Source organism: Elephantulus edwardii, unplaced genomic scaffold (genome assembly GCF_000299155.1).
Source record: "Elephantulus edwardii isolate Elephantulus edwardi_28Jun2011 unplaced genomic scaffold, EleEdw1.0 scaffold00030, whole genome shotgun sequence".
In the NCBI taxonomy this organism is placed as follows: domain Eukaryota; kingdom Metazoa; phylum Chordata; class Mammalia; order Macroscelidea; family Macroscelididae; genus Elephantulus; species Elephantulus edwardii.
The window spans coordinates 18,608,794-18,616,402 of NW_006399780.1; the positions used below are offsets into that span (position 1 = coordinate 18,608,794).

The following is a 7,609-nucleotide window of genomic DNA, read 5'->3' on the forward strand; positions in this document are numbered from 1 at the left end:
ACTCACAATGTTGTACTTCAAGATGGACCTGGAAATTTCTTTTTTGACTATGAAAGCAACTCCATTTTTCCTCACCTTTTCGTCTCCAGAATAATATATCATATGATCATCTGACTCGAAATGCCCCATGCCAGTCCATCTCATCTCTCCAGTGCCTAGTATGCCAATATTTATGCATTCCATTTTTTTCATTCTGGATGATGAGAACCTGGGTGCCAAAGTCTGATGTGTACTACTGCTAGCTCAGCCTTTGGAGATTCAAGTGCATTCACAGGCACCACCTTAGAAGAATGAACCCGTGATCTACTTCTGAACTATGTACCACTGAAAAATCTTACTGGAGTAAGTTCTACCGTGACACAGAAGGCGTCTCCATGAGTCAGAATTGATCCAATGGCAACAGGTTTTATTAATTTCCAATGGCTCTGATAAATTTTAAAAAGTATCAATTAGGGGAGCTCTGGTAGCCTAGTGGCAAGAAGCTGCACTGCAATCCCAGAGGCGCATAGTTCGAATCCACCAGATGCTCTGCCGGGGAAGGAGGGACAATCTCCTCCTGTATCAGTCAGATTTGATTTGACGGTACACACAAATAATTTAAAAAAATTTTTTAAAAAAGTATCAATTGAGCTTGAGGCCAACCCAGCCCACTATTGTTCTCATCATAAGGTTTGCATGCTAAACAGAAAGAACCAGCTTGTTCCCAAATCCGTGTAAGTCTGCTGTGTTTATATTACAATTATAGTATTATTAAATTCTCATAAAGAGATGTATACATATATGTAAACCAATGAAACACATGAAAGAATTATAAAAGAATCAAGTTGACAATGTTGATAGATCCGAATTACTAAAACATATTTTTAAAAAAATTAGATGTCAGTAAGACAGCTGCCTCCATTGGTTCACATATTTTCAAAACCTGGACAATAAGAAAGACCTAATAAGAATTTTACCAGCAAGAACTAAACTGTTTTACATCACCAAAGATCCTTTGTTATAAATAACTATGAAGTGACTCTAGGAAAAACAGATTTGACTCCTGTGCTGTCCCGCACCATTCTCTTTATCACTCACAGACTCATTGCTGCATGGGTTTTGTCAGTCCATCTCATTGAGGATCTTCCTCTCTTTCATTGACCTTTCCAAGCATGCTGTCTCTTTCCAAGGAGTTGTTGTGTACCATAGAGTCAGAACTGACTTGTAGCTGACCCTCTGAGGGTTTTCAGAGGTAGTTAATTGCACAGGAGAAGATTGCCCACCTTTCTCCCTCGGAGCAGCTGGTGACCTTGAACCGTGTGCCTTCAGGATTTCAATGCAGCTTCTTGCCACTAGGTCATCAGAGCTCGCTCTTTCCAAGGAGTAGCCCCTCCTAATAACATGCCCAGATACTGTATGTTGTTATGTGCCATCAAGTCACTTGCAAGTCATAGTGACCCTATGTACAAGAGACCTAAACCCCGCTCTATCCTGTGGCAACCTCATTGTCCCTGACACTTCTACTCCCATTACCCCAGTCACTGAATCGATCCATCGCATCAAGAGTCTTTCTCTCTTGCACTGTCCCTTCACCCTCCCAAACATGATGTCCCTCTCCAAGGACCGGTCCCTCCTTGCAACATTCCCAAAGTATGTCAGACTTGCCTCCAAGGAGCAGCCCAGTTTCACCCTCTCCAGGACAAACTTGTTTGTTCTCCTAGAAGTCCATGGAATATTCAACACTCTTCTCCAGCACCACAGTTCAAAGGCATCAATTCTCCTATCATCCCTAGTCATTGTCCAGCTCTCTGACGCATAGCATGCAATTGTGAAGACTATGGCCTGGATCAGGCACATCTTAGTCTCCAGCCTGACATCATTGCTCTTCAGTACTCTGGTGAGGTTCCTGCTGATTTTCCCAATGCAATTCATCTGTTGATTTCCTGGCTGCTGGTACCAAGAGCATTGATTGTGGACCCAAGCAAACTAAAACTGTTAACTATCTCAATCTCATCATCATCCATTATGATGCTGTCAATTGGCCCAGTGATGAGAATCTTTGTTTTCTTTTTTTTTTTTTAATGTTTATACCAGTGTTATTCACCATAGTAAGAACATGGAAACAGCCCAGATGTCCAATCACAATTGAATAGACAGAGAAATTATGGTACATTCATACACTGGATTATTATGCAGCACACAAGAGCAATGATTTTGTAAATTACTACCTAATTTGAGAGGGACTGGAGAGCATTAGGCTGAGTGAACTCACTCAGTCTCATAAGACCAACCCTGTATAAAACCATTATTGTAGAATGAGTATGAGGATCCAGAGCGGGGGTGAGGGGGAAGTGGAAGCAGAAGAGTGAGGATAGGCGGAGGGGGTGGTGGGGTTAATCATAGGGTCCCACAATTTGATAGGTGGGTAGGATAAAGGAAGCGGAAAGGATCCGGTATGAAAAACAATGTATTCTAACTCTGTAAATAAATCAGTATAAAATAAATTTTAAAAATATAGTAAAAATGGGTTGCTCACATTTGTTAAAGTAAGATCTGAAATAATGGCATGTGTGAAATAAATCCAGATAACAAGGCCACTCTGCTCCAGTCCAATCTATCATGAAAGTCACACTTCCTGTTTCCCACTGATCAGAGTATCCGGCCTCTGAGGTGATGCAAAATCCTATCAGCTGGCAGCCGTCACCATTCAAGCACATCCATCTGCCCATCCTCACTGCAAAGCCAGGCACACAAGGTCTTGCTATGGCTTTATGACTTGTTCTCTTCTTTTTCTGCTGGTGCCGTTTCCCAGATTGGCTCCTTGATGTGTTCTGGTAACCGTTCTAATCTTGCCTTTGTGACTTCCATGGCAACCCCTTCAGGTAAATTTCGCTGAATATATTCCAAGTAGACGTCTGCTGTACTTCCAGTCAGATGCTCTAGCTCTAGACATCGATAAAGAGTTCTCATTTCATACTGAACTCTGTGCTTCTTAAAGATATGAACTGATTTGAGAAGAGTCAATCATTCTATTTTCCTTGGAGGTTCGTGCACTTTTATAGAGAGACCAAGTTCTTTAGCAGCAAGCACAGCAAAATACTCATAACTGTCCAATACAGCTTTATCATGGCCTTTGAGCAGCTGGTTCATCAGAAACGGTTATCTTAGGCTTGGTCAACTCTTTGGGAATATCAATGTGTAGGTTTAAAAACTGCACCCACTTCATATTGGTACTGAGAAGAAAACCACCATTTCTCACTGCACTGTTTTTAGAACTGTTTAAAAAAACATTTCCTGAGTCCTGCCAAAGACGCCGACACATGGACCAGGTAACTGCTCTCGCCGCCATTTTTTCAGAGAATCTTTGTTTTCTTAATGTTTAGCTTCAATCAATATTGAAGGTTGCAGTCCTTGACCTTCTGCAACAAGTGCTTCAGGTCCTCCTCAGTTTCAGCAAGCAGGCTTGTGTCATCTGTATAACAAAGGCTGTTGATGAATCTTCCTCCAATCCTGATGCCACATTCCTCCTCATACAGCCCAGCCTCCCAGATGATCTGTTCTGCATACAGATTGAAAGGTATGGTGAGGGGGTGGATGGGGAGTGTTGTGTGTTTTTTTTTTTTAAAAAGGTATGGTGACAGAATATATCCCTGGCAGACACCCTTCCCAATTTTGACCATAGGTAGGTAGGCTGATTTCTGGGTTCTCAATTACCCTTCCCAATTTTGAACCAAGCAGTATCTTCTTGCTCTGTTCTGACGACTGCCTCCTGGTTCAAGTACAGGTTTCACATAAGCACAATCAAATATTCTGGGATTCCCATTCTTCTCCGAGTCAGCCATAGTTTGTTGTGATACACACAGTCAAAAAAGCCTTTGCATAGTCAATGAAACACAGATAGACATTCCTCTGATACTCTCTGCTTTCTGCCAAGATCCATCTAACCTTAGCTATAGTAACCCTCATACCAATGCCTCTTCTAAACCCAGCCTGCACATCTGGCAGTTCTGCGGGAGGATATCAAGAATATCATCCATGAAGAATGCAAAAGATCATTACAAAGACAGAAGTGGAAGAAAAGACCAAAATGGATGTCAGATGACTCTGAATAGTGCATTAAAGCTCCGAGAAGCCAAACCTTAAAGAAGAAATCAAGACATTAAAGAGCTGAACAGAAAATTTCAAAGGGCAGCTCGGGATGACAAAGCAAGATATTATAATGAAATGTGCAAAGAGCTGGAGACAGAAAATCAAAAGGGCCATACTCACTTAGTATTTCTTAAGCTGAAGGAATTCAATACTGATGGATTCTTTGGGCAGAGTGTTAAATGATCCAAGAAGCATTAAAAGAAGATGGAAGGAGTATACAGAGTTACTATACAAGAAGGAACTGGCTGACACAGAAGAATTTAATGAAACAATGTATGAGCAATAGCCTGTGGTGATGAAGAAAGAAGTTCAATCCTCCACGGCCGGCCGGCCGGACTCCGCCGCCCGCTGGCCTTTGTGCCCTTCCTCCTCCCTCTATCCCTCCCTCGCTCTGCACACGCGGGCGCGGCCCCTCCGCCCCCGCCCAAGAAAAAAAAAATTAAAAAAAAAAAAAAGAAAGAAGTTTAAGTTGCTCTCAAAGAATTGGCAAAAAACCAGGCTCCAGGAGTTGGTGGAATATCAATTGACATATTTCAACAACAATCAGACACTGCCCTGGATGTGTTCATTAAGTTGTCCCAAGAAATCTGGAGGACACACCACAAGATAAAGGTAAATAACCCAATTGAAAAATGGACACAGGATATGGACACTTCACTTAAGAAGATACTCAGATGGCCAACAAGCACATGAAGAAATGTTCAAAATCCCTAGCTCTAAGAAAGGTGCAAATCAAAACAACTATGAGATATCATCTCACCCCAGTAAAAAAATTTGACAGAACAGCAAACATCAAATGCTGGTGAAGTTGTGGAGAAACTGGAACCCTTATTCACTGTTGATGGGAGTGTAAAATGGTGCAACCACTGTGGAAGGCAGTATGGCACTTTCTCAAAAACTTGGAAATAGAAATACCATTTGACCCAGCAGTTCCACTACTGGGAATATACCCTAAAGAAACCAGAACTTCCACACAAGCAGATATATGCACACCCATGTTTATTGTGGCTTTGTTCACAATAGCAAAGAGTTGGAAACAACCCAAGTGCCCATCAACAAACAAATGGATAGAGAAGCTCTGGTATTTTCACACAATGGAATACTATGCTGCATTGAAAAACAAGGAACTCATGAAATATTATTCAAAATGGGTGACCCTGGAGGACATAATGCTGAGTGAAATGTCTCAGTTACAAAAGGACAAATATTGCATAGTGCCGCTGTTGTAAAATCAGGGTTGAGGAAAGACTGTGAAAGAGGGGATAAATAATGTATACTGCATTGAAACAGATGAGTGAGAGAACTCTTTAAAAGGAATATGTGATTAGGTATTATTGCCATGACATGAGTCAAAAATGAAGGCTGAACATTGGAGTGGACTTGGGGGGAGGGACTGTATAACAATGAAAGACTTTTTCTTTTACTTTTCAAAGAGAAGAGTGAATTGCGGGGGCGAGGGTGGACTGGGAGAAAAGTGCAACAATGAATGAATGAAAACCCTAAGTCTCTGTAAACTTTCATTAAAATTAATAATGTTGTTGTTGTTGTTGTTATGCGCCATCAAGTCAGTTGGGACTCTTAGTGACCCTATGTACAACAGCCCTAAACTCTTCTCTGTCCTGTGCCAATCACACTGTCTCCAACATGCCCATCCTGACTAACCCAGTCACTGAATCAATTCACCTCATAGAGGGCCTTCCCCTCCTGCGCTGTCCCTCCACCCTCCCAAGCATGATGTCCCCCTCCAAGAACTGGTCCCTCCTTAGAGCATGTCCAAAGTATGTCAGATGAAGCCCCTGAATGCTTGCCTCCAAGGAGTAGCCTGGCTTAACCCTCTCCAGGATGAATCTGTTTGTTTTCTTGGCAGTCCATGGTACATTCAATACTCTTCTCCAGTACCACATCTCAAAGGCATCAATTCTCCTTCTATCCTCCCTAGTCATTGTCCAACTCTCTGATGCATAACAAGTGATTGCAAAGACCATGGCCTGAATCAGATGCACCTTAATCTCCAGAGAGACACCATTGCTCCTCAGTACTTAAGAGAGGTCCCTAACAGCAGACTTTCCCATCGCAATACATCTTTTAATTTCCTGCCTGCTGGTGCCAAGAGTGTTGACAGTGAGCCAAGCAAACTAAAGCTGTGGACAATCTCAATCTCATCACCATCCATCCTGATGCTGCCAATTGGTCCTTGCTGAAACTGAGGAGGATCTGAAGTGCTTGATGCAGAGGGTCAAGGACTGCAGCATTCACTATGGAAAATTAATAATAATTAAAAAAAAAAAAGAAATCTGGAGGACAGCCACCTGGCCAACTGACTGGAAGAGATTGATATTTGTTCCCATTCCAAAGAAAGGTGACCCGACAGAGTGGTGCAGAAATTATCGAACACTATCATTGATATCACACGCAAGCAAGATTCTGCTGAAAATTATCCAAAAACGACTGTAGCAACATGTCAACAGGGAACTGCCAGATGTGCAGGCTGGTTTTAGAGGAGATACTGTATATTCTAGATAAATTGTGATAACCTCATCTATGCTGGAGTAGAACTGTATTCCATAGGGACCTCTGGTGGCCTGGGATAAGAAGCTGCACTGCAATCCCAAAGGCATTCGATTTGAATCCACTAGCTGCTTCTCTGGAGAAGGATGGGCAATATGTGATTAACTGCCTCTGAAACTTCCCTGGAGGGTCAGCTATGAGTTGGTTCTGACTCAAAAGCGCCCAACAATAATGACATGCCCAAAAGCATGTGAGACGAAACTTCACCATCCTAGCCTCTAGGAAGCATTCAGGCTGTGCCTTCTCCAAGACATTTCTGTTTGTTTTTTGGCAGTTCATACTCATATTCAATACTCTTCTCCAACACCACAACTCAAAGGGGGTGTGTGCACGTGTGTATTTGCTTACAAAATTTGTATACATTTTGTTTCACACTATTCTTCATTTATATTGTTTCATACGTTCGTTTCCATGCATTATGTTTGATAAAATTAATCACCATTGGACCATGCCCATCAGGATCCTTCCAATTTCCTTCACCCCATTCCTCTATCCATTAAATTGTGTAACCCTGCGGTTTCATCCCTACCCATCCTCACGGGGTATAGGTTCTTCTTCTGTCATCCTTATGTCCAGTTCTCAGACACATCAAAGTGAGTCAGGTGTACTAATTTAGTCTTCAAACTAGTGTCATTGCTTCAGAGCTGTCTTTTACAGCACACTTTCCCTAAAATGTAATCAATATGTCTTTTGATTTCTTGACTCCTGGTTCCAAGGGTGTTGATTATGGGCTCAAGCAAGATTAAATTGTTTACTATTTCAATCTTTTCTCCGTCTATTCTGATGTTTATCAGCCCAGTGGTGAGGATTTTTATCTTCCTGGTGTTGAGATGTAATCCTTATTGAAGGCTGTAGTGTTTTATTTTCTGCACCAAGTATTTCAAATCCTCCTTACCTGTACGGTTCTCATCCA

The 7,609-nt window shown here is 41.9% G+C and overlaps 1 pseudogene; it reads right to left on the bottom strand.

Moving 5' to 3' along the window:
- Positions 1-2,748: 2,748 nt before the first annotated feature.
- On the bottom strand, positions 2,749-3,328 carry LOC102867789 (annotated as a pseudogene).
- Positions 3,329-7,609: the final 4,281 nt, after the last annotated feature.